At 40.4% G+C, this 17,286-nt stretch overlaps 1 long non-coding RNA gene across 1 annotated transcript; it reads left to right on the forward strand.

Moving 5' to 3' along the window:
• LOC109026872 (uncharacterized) lies at nt 1-10,757 on the forward strand. Its single transcript, XR_002005925.3, has 3 exons — nt 1-90; nt 3,293-3,353; nt 10,720-10,757. It is a non-coding gene; the product is annotated as an uncharacterized lncRNA (long non-coding RNA).
• The last annotated feature ends 6,529 nt before the right edge of the window (nt 10,758-17,286 follow it).

A 17,286-nucleotide genomic window follows, 5' to 3' on the forward strand; every position in this document is an offset into this window, starting at 1 on the left:
TCTGTGCCCTGCTTCTGTGCACTGAGCCTGAAGGGGCCTCTTTCAGAGATCTTAGGCTAAAATGACCCAGTTGAGGCTGCTCCTGAAGAGGTAAGAGCAGAAGGGTTTTGGGTGCACAGGCCTTGTCAGTCCTACTGCCACCAGCTGGGTGGAAGCTACATCCACAGGCTTCATCAACAGGGCACCTTATGGGTTTCCTCAGCCTCCTTCTAACAGCCTTCTCAATGCCTGGGAAGTGATAGACCAGGATTTCCCTGACCTTGGAGTACCTGAGGGTTCTAGATCCCTGGGATCAGAAAAGAAGCTAAACTCTGCCCTGGTGGTTTGGGATGACAAGGCCATGGCACCAGAGAAAGAAGAGATTTTTCCAATTTTATTTCTGCTACCTACAAGTTTTATGATCTTAAGCAAATTATGAACCTTTCTAGTTTTCCATTTTTCCCCGTCAGGATAGCTGTGAGGATGAAGTGGGATAATGAGAGGCTGCACATAACACAAGCTCTTTGATGGCAGGAATATTTGTATAGATCCCAAGAATCTAGAACAGTGCCAGGCACGTAGTAGGTATTTCAAAAATGTTCATGGAATGATTGAAGTACTTAGCAGAATTCCTGAAGAGATTCTTGGTTCATTTGTTCAATCTTTCGCATAATATTTATTGAGCACCTACTAATGTTTTAAAGAGCTAAGCTGAGGCACCAAGTATCAGAGCAGCTGATTAAGACAAGCTCAAATGAAAGTAACAATCAAACCTATAATCCCTTATTATAAGAGTATTAGCAAGAGGAAGTTGGAGGAAGCACCAACCCCCTTTCTGTTTCATTTTTCTCTGTGGAATGACACCAGTGAGGGTCAGATGGATCAACACATATGTGGGGAACTGTCTCACTATCAAGGGAGTCCTGACCAAAGATTCCTGCCATCTTATGGAACCAGAGGGAGGGGAGAGGAAGGGAAAGAGCTAATGTGGGAAAGTACTGAGTCAGAGTGGAGAGGCTTCTCCTCCCACTATGAGGAGGTCTCAGCAGTGGCACCTGAGAAAGTCTCTACTGAAGGACCCCAGTAAAAAGACCTCCACATAGAGGCTTCCTGGGCTAGGAATGCAGATACGTCTAAGAACAAGGCTGGCCAGGGGGCCTGAGGCTTTGACTGCAATTCCCTCAGAGGCTGCAATGCATGGGCCCATACACCAAGCCTGGTATGGGGAGGGCAGCTTCCATATGAGGCCTGGAAAATCACACACAGGTTTTGTCCAGGAGCCAAACTCCTAAAGATTGCTATTGAAGAGCAGATATGGCCTCTGCCCTCACTAAAGTGTGCAAACTATTGAGTAGGCCCACCATAACCAAATAAACACACAAATAAATACATAATTGCAAATTATGATGAGGGTGGGGTGAGGGTGGAGGGGATGAAAAACCAGAGCCCTCGGAGAGGATGACAAAACACTCCTGTATTGGCCTGAATGCTCAAGTCAGCACCCTCGGAGGGGAAATCCAAGCTGAGACCTGGGGATGAGAAGGAGCCAGCTGCATTCACGTCGGGGAGAAGAGGTTGGGAGAAAAGGGGCACATAAACTAAATATTCACTCTACCCTGTGTTACATCAGGCTGCCATGCTTGAGGGAACAAAGTGACTTACCCTGAGCTTCATCCAAATCTGTGTAATAAGTCATCACTTTGTAACCATTTTTTCTTTGATGTACGAAACCAGAGCATCCAGTCGAATCTTACCTGTGGTTAAACAGATCTTGAATACATATGAGTCAGGTGTTCCCAGGATCTCAACAAACTTTTATAAATGGGAATGAACCCACTTTGTGTAGGTCTGTGGAGAGCACCAGAAGAATAGTTTTCGCTGAGTGAAACTCCTTAGCGTTGTTGAGCCCTTTCTGAATATTAGAGCTGGGAGATGCTGCAGAAATCCGGGGTTACTTTTGACTTTAGGGAGAAAGGATGAGTCTATGACTATTTTCCTCACCTAAATAAGACTCTGAAAATTACCCAGGGTGCTCTGTCCTCCTGGGCCTGTATTTGTAAGCCTCTGATGCAAAGGTTATTGTCAAGAGTGGGGTAGGCTTTCCGGTAATTATGAAAAGCCATTAACACATAGTAAAGAAACACTAGCACTTACTGTAAATCTGAGTTTGTATCAAAATTTTTTAATCCACTCCCTTTCATGATCATTGTTTTCCATCAGTAGAAGGTGCCAATTCATTTCACAAAGCCCTAACACACATCTAAATTCACAAAACTTTGTTTCTAGAGTTCTCTTTGAACAACATTGGATTGTGCCACTAAACTAGTTATATCCCTGACTTATCATTATTATTATTATTATTATTATTTATGTTATGTAGAGACAGGGTCTTGCTAAGTTGCCCAGGCTGGTCTTGAACTCCTAGCCTTAAGGGATCCTCCCACCTTGGCCACCCAAAGTGCCGAGATTACAGAAGTGAATCATTACACCTGGCATGTTTTTTTTGTTGTGTTTTGTTTTGTGTTTTAAATGAGAAAATGATGCTGCAAAAGGAGAACGGACTTTGGAGCAAGGCAGGCCCAAATTCTAATCCTGACTCTGTCCCTTCCCAGCGTGTGACTCAGGCAACATCCTTGTTTCCCTGACTCTCAGTTCCTTCACAATTGGATTGGCTGCCTCTCCCAGGGATGTGGTAAAGATGAAAGATAATTCATTCAGAGTACCTAGTACTTCATATGTGTTTAATAAATTGTAGCTACGATTATAATAGGAGTAGATTGCAGTCACCATGCCTGCAACTTAAAGCATACTGAATTCACCACACTTTAAAATTTGAGACACCCAGTTGAATTTTGGGGAGTCCATAAAGTGAATTTCTGGAATTTTGTTCAACTCTCTTCTTACCCTAGATATGTGATTGGGAGAATGCAGCTTGTAAAGAAAAATTCTCTTAAAGGCCCATAGACAGTCTTATTGGCTAGTACAGGTTAGGCATGGGGTTAGAGAGGCGCTACATCGGGGAGGAGGTATTGTGGAAGTTGGAGGGTCTCAGGAAGGCACAGTTCCCCTTCCATCCCTCCTGAGAATAATGCCACCTTTGTTTCTTCCTGGGTCTTAATTAGAGTCATAAGCTTGTAAAGTGAAACATGGCAGAGTAGTTAAGGGTGCAGACTTATTAACTAAAATGGAGGGGAGAAAATATTGCCTTTGCTACTTCCCAATCATGTGACCTGAAGTAAGTTGCTTATCCAATCTATGTCTCACTTCCTTGCTTGTAAAGAGGAATTTAGAATAATAACATTTTCTATTTCAGATGGTTGTTTTGAGAGCGATTTAAACAGTTAATACATGTGCTTAAAATCATCAGGCCACAGGTAAGTGATATCATTGTCATAGGTGTAAAATTATCTTTCAAAGTGAATCCCAAAATATTCTCCATTGTAATTTTGAATTTCTAAATCTGTAATTTAAAGATAAAATACTTTAAATAATCTCTGTCACACATCGTGCAAAAGAGAAACAGCAATTACGATCAGCAAAGAACAGACCCAGTAAATAGCCAAGAGGGCTACAATCTGAGGAATAGGTCTTTGCAACCGGTGAAGTGACTGATCCATGCTTCCCTGCAGCACAACAACAGAGGTGTCAGGGTTAATTATTGTAAACTATCTAGTGGTTCAAATCCAATTTTAAATGGTCTGGATGTGTATAAGGCTCTGAATTTTAATTTGTCTTTGAAAAAGTACTATCTCAATTTTTAAAATCCCCCTGAGCTCTGTGACTCATACCACCAGAAATCTGACCTTTCAACCAAAGGGGGAAAAATCTAAGTTGTTACCTTGACAACAAAAGGTAAGCAGGATGCTTTGAGCTCTGGCGCTTCTGCTATAAATAATCCATCTTTGGCCAAAGAAATATAACATGAGCATGGAGGGGAGTAACCTGGATTGGCTATGGGAACAGTCTGCATTTCAGGAGATCATTTTAATCACAACTTTTAGGAATCATTCCCAGAGGCACTTTTGTGGCAATTAACCAAGAAATCAATAAGAAGGAATGAATTCAATTTCTAAAACTGGGAATTTACACAAATCAAGACTGATAATGCTTTTTCATGTGAGAGATTTCTCTGTATGTATTTGTACCGTTGTCTAACTTCTGTTGTTTTTCTTTAAAATAATTGTTCTCTGGTTTCCCAACAACCTCTAAACCAGAACAAAGAGATGCTAACAATGAACTTTGGTCCTTTAGCTGTAATTTACACGGTCTTACCCTACACAGTAGCAGGAAAGAAACAGCAATAAAGTTGGAGGACTTTTATAACGTTGTGGATTTTTTTTTAAAAAATAAGAAATCAAAGTCCTCTTTTGGTAAAAAGTCACAATATACTATTGAATTTTCTTAACCCAGCTGTACACATGGATAGATTTGAGATTTATAGTTGTGATTATCCTTTTGCTTGCTGACGTAAATTAGTCTTCTGGGAAGTCCAAGTTATTTCTCAATAAGCTGTAATAGTCTGTGAGTCAGAGTAGGTGCTGCTGATGAGTCTTGCAGGATTTATAGGAAGGCAACTGAGAAATTGAGGGGCACATTCATCCAATGGCCTTTGGAAATAGTGCATAAAAATATTTCCTGAATAAGAGTCTTTGCTCCAGTAGATTCTAGCTGCTTTTCAGTAAATACAATTCACCCAGGAAAATTTCCTAAAGTAACCTTCCAGTTTGGTGATATTCTCCACGATTATTAATGTTTCTTATTATTGTAGCAGGGTGAGAATATCTACGCTGAAGCTCTGGTGAGCAAAATAGGATAATGGTTTATTTTTTTCCCCACCGATCTTGTTTTGTTCTTAAGTTCCTACTCTTGATGATACAAGGGGACTGCTCTAGATTAAAAGACACTTAAGAGACATAATAACAAAATGCAGTAGGTGGATTAAATCCCCATTCAAACAAGCCAACTGCAGAAAGGCAATCCAAAACAATCAGGGACATTTAATATGAACTGTATATTAGATAATTCTTGAAACAATTGTTAATTGTTTAAGATGTGATAACAGCACTGTGGTAATGGTTAAAATTGCCTGTATTTTTTGACATGCACACTGACGTTTGTATGAATAAAATGACATTATGTCTGATATTTGATATTAAATACTCTATCCAAAAAAGGGGTGGATTATAGAAAAAACAAGACTGAGAAAAATCTAGAATATGAGTGAGGTATATGTGGGGTTTATTATACTATTTAATTTATGTGTATCTTTGAAAACATTCATCATTTTTTACAAGTCTCTTCCAGCCTAAAACTGTCCCTCTCTCCTCTCTCTGATTCTAATCCACTCCTGGCTTGTGTGGTCCACACTGTGGCTCTCAGCCACTGTCACATTGCTCCTCCCATAGCCTTTGTGTTTCTCCTTCATGAGTTAGTAAAACAACAAAACAAAACAAAAAACACACACAAAAAAACAAAGACTATATTCTTTATTTATTTTTTTAGACGGAATCTCGCTCTGTCACCAGGCTGGAGTGCAGTGGTGCGATCTCAGCTCACTGCAACCTCTGCCTCCCGGGTTCAAATGATTCTCCTGCCTCAGCCTCCTGAGTAGCTGGGACTACGGGCGCCCGCCACCACGCCCGGCTAATTTTTGTATTTTTAGTAGAGACGGGTTTCATCATGTTGGCCAGGATGGTCTCGATCTCTTGATCTCGTGATCTACCTGCCTCGGCCTCCCAAAGTGCTGGGATTACAGGCGTGAGCCACCGCACCCATCCACAAAGACTATATTCTATCCACAAGGTTTGAAATATAGTATGATGCTAGCATATTGTGTTATATTTCACCAGCAAGTACTCTCAGCTATTTCTGCATTCCACCACCCCTCTCCTAACCCCTCCTCTCCCAGACATGCAGGAACTTCTAGATCCCAACACTCCAGGGAAAAGTCTTGGAGAATCAGTGGAATAGAAAGGACATTTTATGCTATCCTTCAAGCACCTTTCTTAGCCAATTTTACTCTACTCCTAATTGCTCTGTTGGAGATAGTAGCTCAACACTAGCCTCTGGGCTTCTCTGAGAAGCATGCAATCTTTCCAGAATGACCTAGAGAAAGACAAATCAAGACTTTGGTTCCAAAATCACCCTAGATTTATCTGAGTGCTTCTCTCTCATCCTCCGAAGCTTGGTCCCCAGAGTAGCAGAGAAACGAAGTCCTTCACATCCAACCTCTTGCTCTTGTCTTTCTTTTCCTCCTGGCATGGTTACCTGGCACAGAAAGCCTTCTCAAAAGGAAATGGCATTGAAAACCATATGAGACTATCCCATTTGAGTATGTGTTCATTGTCTGTTTTCCTCACTAAAATGAAAGTTCTGTGAGTGCAGAAATTTTAATCTGCTTTGTTTGCAGTTGTATCTCTAGCACTAAAGCAGTGTTTGATATACAGGAGGTGCTCAATAAATATATATTGAACAGTAAATGAACAATCACTGTATACAGTTTTCCATAGTACTTATTTTAGAAATTGCACATGTATTAGTATAAACTTGATTAATGTTGATTTCTTCCACTAAAACTGTTACCAATGCATGCCTAATAAAAATGAACTTGCATGCTTGGTAGACATACAATTTCTGATTCTTTCCCTGAGATTGTGATTCTGTAGGTCTAGGCTGGAGCTTATAAACCTGTATATTTTGCAAGTGCCTCCCACCCTCAATCAGTAGGCCACTTCGGAAAACATGGCTCTAAGACATAAGTCCTAGAAGGGTAGTAGAGCTTATGATTGGAGATATATGGCACATAGTAGAACCTCATTAAGTTTTGTTAAATAGATGAATGACTGACGGATAGTGGTCTCTTTGTGACTTGGTATTCTCCTTTTAATAACTAGACAGATCTTTCCTATAAAAATTGGGTGAGTTAACTAATGAAAAACCATCATTTGATTTTCTAGCATCATATTATACTTCAAATCTTGTGGGTGGAATGTAGTCTTTTATTACTACTACCTCATTAACAAGAAACACAAAATGTGACTATCAAGATATCAGCCGTGTTCCTTTCCAAAGCTGAAGTTAAAGTATTTACTAAACCATAACAATTAAATCCTTAGTATTAATATCAGTAATTAAATCTTTAGTATGAATAATCATGAAAGAGGAAGTAAATCTCCTGTCACCTTTTCAGATATTAGGAACACAAACGAAGATTTTTTTCAGTTTTGTTCTGAAAACATGTAGCAGATGAGTAATTAGACATAATACATAATGGCTATCATTTCTCTATTACCATCTTGATATTTCTGTACTTAAGATCCAAGCACTATGACTACATGAGCAGGGAGGCAGTCTGAAACCACGGAACAATCATGGGACTTGGGAACAGAAAATCTGCTTATCACTCATTTGGGTCCTGATTATCACTCATTCTCAGGTCCTGATTATCACTCATTCGGCTGCTAATTGGTTGTATGACCTTTGTCAAGTCTTGTTCCCTCTGCCAGCCTGGTTAGTGGGGATTGCATTAGTGGATTTCTGAAATTTATCCCAGTTTTTGCATCCTGTAGCTTCTGTATTCATGAGCAAGCCACTGCTGTAGGCACTGGGGCTACCACAGCGAACAGAACAAACACATATCTGTCCTTGGAGAGTTTATATTCTAGCAGGAGGAGACAGACAATAAAAAGCACAGAAGTTAAAATAAATAGACAGATAGATGGGTTCCATGGGGAAACACAAAGCAGGGAAAAGAGTGCAGGGGTGATACCCTTGACTAGGATGGGCAGGGAAATCTCCACTGAGATTTGGGTAAATCAGTTACCCCCTAACAACAAATAAGTCACTGGTCAGTTGCATTAAGGAAGACTGTGGCCAGAAGCAGACAATGTAGCTAAAGGCAACTGGGTATAAATACAAATTCCTATAAGAGCCACAGAAAAGTAAGCCAGTCAAGTGCTACCTCTGGAGAAGATGGTAGTTACTCAGCTCCACCCTCATTGCCAGTCTTGCCAGATCTGCTCTGTTCCAAGAGAAAATGAAAGTCTGAATTTTTATATAAAAAGTCCTGATTTTTTTGAAAAATCTTAGCTTATTTGTTTCCTAGGGTTGCCATAACAAAGTACCACAAACTGGGCAGCTTAAAATAACAGATATTTATTCTCTCGCCGTTCTAGAGGCTAGAAGCCCCACATCAAGATGTCTGCAGGACCATGCTTTCTCTAGAACTGTGGGTAGAATCCTTTCTTGCCTTCTAGCTTCTGGCAGTGGTCAACAATCCTTGCCATTCCTCGGTTTGCAGCTGCATGAGTCAAATCTGTGCCTTGGCTGTCACAGAATACTTTTCTGTTTTATGTGTAGGTGTCAGTGCCTCTTCTCTTCTGTTTACAAGAACACCAGTCACGTTGGATGAAAGGCCCTCTGTGCTCCAGTATGACTTCATCTTAATAACTACACCTGCACTGACCCTATTTCTAAATAAGGTCACATTCTGAGGTATTGGGGGCTAAGGACTTCAACGCATATTTTTAGGGGCACAATTCAACCCATAATTGCTATCAGTTAGTTTAAATATTTTTTCATACTGCATTAGTTAACATTATGTAGGACAAACAAATTAAGTATGTGGTTCTCAGGTTATTCATTTATGAGTGCTGGACCAGAGGTTAAGGAGCCTGCAAAAATGAATGTAAGCTTGAGGAGGGCAGGCATAACTCTGTCTATTCACCCTTATACCCAGTACCTACCACAGTGCCTGCTCAAGTATTTGCTTATTATTTCTAATAAGTGAATGAATGAATGAATGAATGAATGATATTTCTTTTATATATCCAAACATCTGGAAGGGTATTCTATTACTAGAGAGAGAACCCAATCTTACTTGTAGTTGATCAAAACTATACTCAAATTTAATCATTTCTGCAGATTTCTACTCAAATTTAAATAGAGCTATATAAAATTATAACCCCCACCTTTAACCCAGCACTCCCTGCCTTGGATCCTACTGTATCATGAGACTTATGCCTGTGTCTGAGATGCCCCCCAGCCACTCTGTTGTGTTTGTGCTATTTCCTCTTCTTTGTTTGTTTGTTTGTTTGTTTTTTGTTTCAGACAGTGTCTCGCTCTATTGCCCAGGCCCAGGCTGGAGTGCAGTGGCACAATCTCTGCTCACTGCAACCTCCATCTCCAGGGTTCAAGCGATTCTCATGCCTCAGCCTCCCAAGTAGCTGGGATTTCAGGTGTGTGCCACCATGGCCAGCTAATTTTTGTATTTTTAGTAGGGACAGCATCTTGCCATGTTTCCCAGCTGGTCTCAAACTTCTGGTCTCAGGTGATCTGCCCACCCTGTCCTCCCTAAGTGCTGGAATTATAGGTGTAAGCCACTGTGCACGGCCAGTGCTATTTCTCAAATGTCAATCTTTCTCTTTTTCTGTGGTGGAGATTGTCCTTGGTTTGCCCAATACCCAATCTTCTCTTTTCTTAAACGCAGAAGGATGGGAGTGCTTCAAAAATGAAAAACCCAGGACAATTTGCCCAGCTGAAAAATAACACTTTTCAGCTGATTTTGTCAACAGGAATAGCCAATTAGACATAAGTTGGTAGTCCTGGGGATGCAAATATTGGGGAACAATGAAGGAGAAAGCGTATGGAAAGCTCTTTTTGTCCTGTCCATCTAGCCTGTTTCCTGCTTGAAAGGTGAGCGTGATAAATGGCACAACAGCAGTCATTTTGGGACCATAAAGTGATCTTGACAATGGCAGCCACACACTGTGAGTGGTAAAGCAGAAAGACAGAGAGGTTTGGCTTCCTGGTGCTATCTTGGAGCCACAGTATTCACGTCCAATATCTTACTTCCAGACTTCTTTTCTGTGAGAGGAAAAGCAACCCCTAATTTATTTCAGCCTCAGTGCCAGTAATATTTCTGTTTTCTCCTAGACTCACTCCTGCCCTTTTCAGTTCCACTCTGCATTTTAGGAAATGATGTTTCCCAGGCTCCCTTGCCTTCTGCCTTGCAGCAAGATTTAGTGAATGGGTTGGGTACCAGAGAGCAAGAGACAGGGAAAAGCCAGAGCATTTCTTCCCCTTCCTCCCTGCTCCTGAAGAGACTCTGGCAATGGGTACAAGTGCTCGACTCGTACACTTTCCCTGCCCTGAGACCAATTCACCCTTCTTTAAATTCTGTATTGGATCAAAACAAGAATCCAAAGTCCTCATTCCTCCAACATCTTCTGTAGGAAATCTTGGTTGGAACCACTGATAAACTCTCCTATTAAAGCATTCTTCTAGATTTCTAGTGAGACATAGTCTATTCTCTCACCTTATGGCCCTACACCACTCACCTTATAGCCCTTGACCACAAATTTCAGTGCTTGATTGCCTCTACCCACCTTGGTTTTTCTCTCTTAAGAGGATACACCAAGTGGCCCAACAGCTCAGGCTGGGTCTGAACATGATATTTTCTGCAGCAGTAGAGAGATGTTGGCTTTCTTCCCTTGGCATGGCCAGTTGCTCTACTGCAATTCACTAAAGCTCCCTCCCCCTATTTTGGAAGGCATAATCCCTTGCAAGAATAAGCACAAATGTATTTGTAAGGGATCATAATCATGCATGGAGTTTAGCGGATGGGTCAAAAAAATTTTTTTTATTATTCATTTGAAGGTTACCTTTAGTTTAGAAAGAATTCACCAGGAATGGACACTGAAAAACTCTTTTCCCCTTTGCCACTCTCTGTCCTTTCCTCAGGGCATAAGTGCTTCTCCTTGTGATTAATACCTGTACCCGCCTCTAGTCCAACAAACAAAGATGGATCCTTAAATTCTTCAGCGTGAAACACCTATAAGGTAAACAAACCTCTTTTTGGCTAATATTGATCACTTATAATATAATACAATTGCAAAGTATGCTTGTTCCAAAAGACATCCCTTCCCTTCTAGGGCAATAATGAGGACATTGAAGGTGACAGAAGACTTCATTCTGCTACAGAAAAAAATAAGAAAATGGATTAATTTTATAACAAAGAAAATCAGTAAAATTTAAGTTTCTAAAAGTTTTAGGGAACATGTAATTGGAATAAATAAAGATAGATAAGTCCAAACGATTTCTAAGAAATAGCCTATATTTAAGGGTTTTTTCCTTTAGTCTTTTTCTATATAATTGTTGTTTTATAAATAATATTTTTAAATTTAGTGTGCCACAATGCTTTTTAAAGAATTTCTATAAAGATAAATAGCTAGCTAGCTAGATAATGACAGATGGACAGACAAGTAGATAAACCCGCAATACATACCCAAGAATATCAATAATGATTTTGCATCAGAGTCACTAAGTTGCAGAAGAATTATCTGTGAAGAATAAAGCATCTCCTTAGATGGTGGCCACGCATTTCAGAGGGCAAAAATAATCATGTGCATATTCTTTCTATAAAAGCAATTATTTTTCTTCAAGTGAAAATTGTTTCAAGGGACATATAAATGCTGTGAACTGAAATGGAAAAACCAATACATTGCTCTGTTCAAAACATCTCTGCTCAGACCAATGATCTCCCACACTCCTGAGTAACATGGTAAACTTTCCAGTTATGTGAAAAAAAAAAAAGAGAGTTGTTTGGAATAATTTCTTATAGTTTTGACATGTTGGTTTTTTAATTACTATGGAACAAAGAAGCATGTTGGTGCATCTTTTGACATCCATTCTCATTTATCATGCAGAATTAGGAAGGTGAAAAAGTCTACATGTCAGTTAGTTTCTTAATGGTTGTTAGAGTTGTTTTGCAATGGCAGGATGATGTGCCCTAAATGACACAATGTTTTTGAAGAAGAAATGCAATTAATTCACTCTTAACTCCCTTTCCCCGCTATCAAAAAATTGTCCTTGTTTGATGAAAATGCTGGGGAACAATGAAGAAGAATGTGTATGATTAAGTCAGTTGGCTAGAGTTCACGACTTGACAAGTTATTTGACTCAGCTCTAAAAGAAACGCACTTCTACTTCTAACATGCATTTGTATTTTGGAAATATGACACACTATTCTCACAGTGAAATAGGATGCTCCTGGGGAAAATGCCCAGCTCTACTTTTTAGACTCCCAAAACATTAGATCTGAAAGGAACCACAGCAATGATTTTCTTTAACCCCTCAATGACATGACGAAGATGAGGATGGAGGTATCAGCCGACTGTTAGCAGTGTGCACACTAGGGTGAGCAATCATCTCGATTTCCCCAGCTCTCTCCTGGTTTTAGCAGTTAGAGTCTCATAAGCCAAGAAAATCTTCAGTCTTGGAATGGTTGTAGATCTAGATTTCAGATCTTCTGATTACTAACTCAGTAATATTTGTTCTACACATCTTTGTTTTTTTTAACTAAGAATCTAGTTTTTCTACTGTTAAAAGACAATTTGTATATATGTTTAAGTACTAATTACATGTTCCTTACTTATTTAAGCAATGAAATACAAATGCTAGCTTTGGTTTCCCATATAAGACATGACCTAAATATTATTTCACTTCATTTTCTCTCCCATCTCTTTCCTATTTATGCTTGGAAAGAAGTAGATTTGTGTTGTTATGCATGGCTTAGGCTGATAAATCAAATCAGGAGACGTTTCAAATAAACAAAATGAATTTGAGAGGTTATAAGTGTTTGCAAGTGTCACCGTGGAGACCAGAGAATGGATTGTTGCCATAGAGACTTACATAAACACTCTGACTGTGATTATTTCCATGTGAAATCAGATATAGAGGAGATCTGGGAAGGAGGATACATAAATGGAGCTGGCACTCATTGTAGCTGGAGACCAGTTGTGTCAGAAGGCTGGAGGATGCTAAAGCAAGTTGACAGTGTGAAATGTGTCTGTGCTCATTATTGCTCCATCGATGAGCAGGAAAACACCTTCAGGGAAAACCAAGTTTAGAGGGTCAGGTGGGTGTGCTCCATCAGCTACTAAAATACTATAGGATTGGAGGGGATTCCCATTCACTCTTTCCCTCATTCATTCACATTGGCACCTACCATTTTTATAATAACAAGTTCTACAGCGTTGTGATACAATAATAATGACAGCATGTCTTTATTAAAATGCTTACCACATTACAGAGACTGTGTTAAGCCCTTTGTGAATATTATGTCGTAGAAGCTGAACAACACTTATAAGGTAAAGCAAATATTATTCCCATTCTACCAACAAAGAAACTGAAACACAGAGAAGTTAATCACCTTGCCCAGGGGCACACAGCTAAAAAATGGTGAAGCCAGGATTCAAATCAGGTAGTCTGTTAGCAGAGCCCACATTCTTAAATATCACACTCTGATGAGAAGATGAAGTCTTTGTCTCTGAAGTACTTTACATCTAAATTTGGGAGAAAACATCATAGTAGTGAAGACTAACACTAGGATGACTATATGTAATTCTAGTCATCTATACACATTTTAGCTAGTATTTACTTATAGATTAACATCAACTTGAACCTCATACCCTTCCCTCTTCCTCCTCTACAGATATTATATCACTGAGATTCATATTTACAAAGAACACATTAGCTAGCCAAAAAGAAAAGAAATGCATTAGCATATCAATTAGATTATGGGATATCTGGGAGAGTGAGAGACTTGTGCTTCAACACCTTCCTACTTCAGTGTACACACAATTGTGATCAGCTTTGAATAAATTTTACCCTAAAATGTACATTTGAGCTTTCATATGAATTGACTCAAGGGTGGGACCCATTTACAATAACACTGAGTCTTCCCTATTAGCTGTATATCCTCACAGAACACCTGTGGACAGCATCCCATAGCCAAGCAGTTATAATGATTGCAAAGGTTTAGACATGGGATTCATGGTGACCGTAGCAGGCTTTGTTTGGGGCCAACCAACCTTTCATGAGAAGGAGTGATATTGAACCCTGCTCAACAGCAGGCATCAAAAGAGTTTATTGTAGTCTTAAAGAATCGCTGTGAGGGGCCAGGCACGGTGGCTCATGCCTGTAATCCCAGCACTTTAGGAGGCTGAGGCGGGTGGATCATGAGGTCAGGAGTTCAAGATCAGCCTGGCCAAGATGGTGAAACCACATTTCTACTAAAAATATTTTTTAAAAATTAGCCAGTCATGGTGGTGGGTGCCTGTAATCCCAGCTACTCAGGAGGCAGGAGGCTGAGGCAGAGAATTGTTTAAACCCAGGAGGCAGAGGCTGAGGCAGAGAATTGCTTAAACCCGGGAGGCAAAGGATGTAGTGAGCCGAGATCGCACCACAGCCCTCCAGCGTGGGTGACAGAGCTAAACTGTCTCACACACACACAAAAAAGAATGGCTGTGAGTATCAATAATTTTAGTTAATGTCCTTTGATTCAAATTTTCTGGAAGATTTCTTCACAGATTCTTGATACACAGAGGGTCAATCTTCATTTTGCACAGATGAGTACTTGGCAGAGATTGAAATATATAGAACCATCTTTCTCTGAAAAGAAATAAAAGGCAATGTAAAGTCCACTGGTTTGGGACCAAAACAGGACCAAGTTATTATGAATATTAAGTCAGAAAACAGGTATAGAGGCTGGCACCAAGCAAATATGCTGTAGCTGGTGGTTCGTTTTGTCCACCATATCTAACCCAATGGCTGCTCTGAAGGTGAACAGAATTCCAGACTCGGCTTGTGTAAATCAAATTGCAAGCAGCTAATTGTGTCTTTAAGTCTTTGGATGCTGTCAGTTGTGTAATTGTTTTCCTTTTCATTTTCCTTTTAATTGAAAGTTTGTCGCAAAATATGTGACCACCTCTATCTAGCAAATGCATAGAATTTCATGGCATGATTTTTAATATACTCCACACCTAGCTTCGTCTTACTTTTTTTTTTCGAGATGGGGTCTCACTCTGTTGTCCAGGCTGGAGTGCAGTGGCATGATCTCAGCTCACTGCAGCCTACATCTCCCGGGTTCAAGCGATTCTCCTGCCTCAGCCTCCCGAGTAGTTGGGACTACAGGTGCTCATGATCATGCTTTGCTAATTTTTGTATTTGTAGAAGGGATGGGGTTTCACCATGTTGGCCAGCCTGGTCTCAAACTCCCAACCTCAGGTGACCCACCCACCTTGGCCTTCCAAAGTGCTAGAATTACAGGCATGAGCCACTGCACCTGGCCTTACTTTCTAATCCTTATTTTCTCTTTCCCTTTTTAAAAAAAACTATTTATTTGCATTCTGTCTCACTGTGTTATATGAATGTTTTTGTATTTAAATCCCTTTTTGGAAAAAAGTTGTCCAACCACTTGGCTACTCCCATAATATCCTCAACAAAGCACCCTGATGTCCAAGATCCCCTCCTAGTCTTCATACGTCCAGGTTTTGTACTTGAGACTCCCTCAAAACCATTCCCTTTTTTGCCTGAGTTTTAGGCCAGCTGTGATTTTCTTAAATACAATGCATCTTTTATCTTTCAGAGGTTTCTCATTATTTCTAGTCCCTAAGCATCTCCCATTCTGTTTCCCAACACTGATTTGGATTTATTTTACTTTCTATTTGCTTCTGCTATGTCCGAGGGTGGGAGGGAGAGAATGGAGAATGTGCTCTGTCTGCTGTCTTCCTACAATGTCCTCTGCTCCCTTCTTCAGTTCAGATTTGTATTTCCAACAGTGTTCTGAACACATACACTCAGATGCCCCACAGGGGCCTCAACTCATAATGTCCAAAAGGAATGCTTCACCTCAACCAGACCTGACTCTGAGTGTATGTATGTCTGTGTGTCAGTGCGTGTGTTTGTGTCAGTGTGTGTGTGTCTGTGTGTGTTTGTGGCTATGTGTGTATGTGTGTGTGTCTGTGTGTGTGTGTCTGTGTACCTGTGTGTGTCTATGTATATGTGTGTGTGCTCTCTGCATAACCAAGAAGGAAAACATGTTGACATGTTAGATTCTGGTTTTTCCCCCTCTCAAATCTCTTTTACTGAATAAATGTCTAACTATCTAGTTATGCCATTCTAAATATTGAAATTCATAGTTCTTTGTCATCATTTCATTGCTATAACATAATCCACCTACTGTGCATGACAGAATCTACCTACTATGTACAGGCACCATTCCAGACACTGAATGGAGCAAGTTGACTTCATTCTTATTTTTAAAGTATATTTAATTTAATAGCTACCTCTATAATGTTTCCTAGGTGCCAGGAGCTCTATTAAAATTCCATGAAATCCCACTGTAGTAGAAAACACCAATTAGTTACATGAGTCCTTCAAGACTCAGTTTAGGGCCTCTTGGAACCTCTTCTGAATCTTTGGAAGATTCAGAAGTTTCAGGCTGCGCTAAGCCCAACACATCTTGTATAGACCACTACCCCAGCATGTTATGTTTGCCTCCTCCATGGACTGTGAGTTCCCTGAGGTGTGCTCTTCTTTTGATCCCTAGAACAGTGCTCAACACCAAATAGGAACTCAGTAAGTGTTGATTGAACACCTGTCAAACTAAGCCAATTTGATCATCTCACGCTGCTGCTTAAAACCCTTCAAAGAGTCACCACTAGTAAAAGCACGAGTCCAATTCCTCAGCACGGCACACAGTACTCTGCAGGCTGGCCCCATCTGTCCTTCTGGCCTCACCTTACCAGGTCCCGAGTCCTTCTCCCATTGCTCCAGGCACACCAAACTCTTTCTCACGTTCTCAAAGTAATGTTCTCCGTAGTTTCTCGAGGCCTAGTATGCAATTCCCTACCTGACTTGTGTGTCTTTGATAAAGTCTTCTATTTTGTTCATGACCAAACTCAAAGATCACGTATCCCCACACGTCACATGTTCCCCATAAGACTTGTGACTCTTGTTCCCACATGGTCACTTAGATTCATTTTTCACGTGATATTGCAATGATTTATTTATTTGTCTCTCACTCTCTCTCTCCTCACTCAATAGACCTTGAGTTCTTCTAGGATAAGAATTATATTTTACTCATCTTTGAATTTTCTCTGCTTTCATATGGCACATAATTCCTAGAATATAGCAGATGACCAAGTAATGTTTGATGTAATGAATTTATGAATGAATGGATTTGTGCAGCTCTTCACTGTGCTATATAAGATGACTAGGCCGGGTGCAGTGGCTCACAACTGTAATCCCAGCACTTTGGGAGGCCGAGGCAGGCGGATCATGAGGTCAGATTGAGACCATCCTGGCTAACATGGTGAAACCCCGTCTCTACTAAAAACACAAAAAAATTAGCCAGGCGTGGTGGCAGGCGCCTGTAGTCCCAGCTACTTGGGAGGCTCAGGCAGGAGAATTGTATGAACCCTGGAGGCGGAGCTTGCAGTGAGCCGAGCTCATGCCACTGCACTC

Source organism: Gorilla gorilla, chromosome 4 (genome assembly GCF_029281585.2).
Source record: "Gorilla gorilla gorilla isolate KB3781 chromosome 4, NHGRI_mGorGor1-v2.1_pri, whole genome shotgun sequence".
Taxonomy (NCBI): Eukaryota; Metazoa; Chordata; class Mammalia; order Primates; family Hominidae; genus Gorilla; species Gorilla gorilla.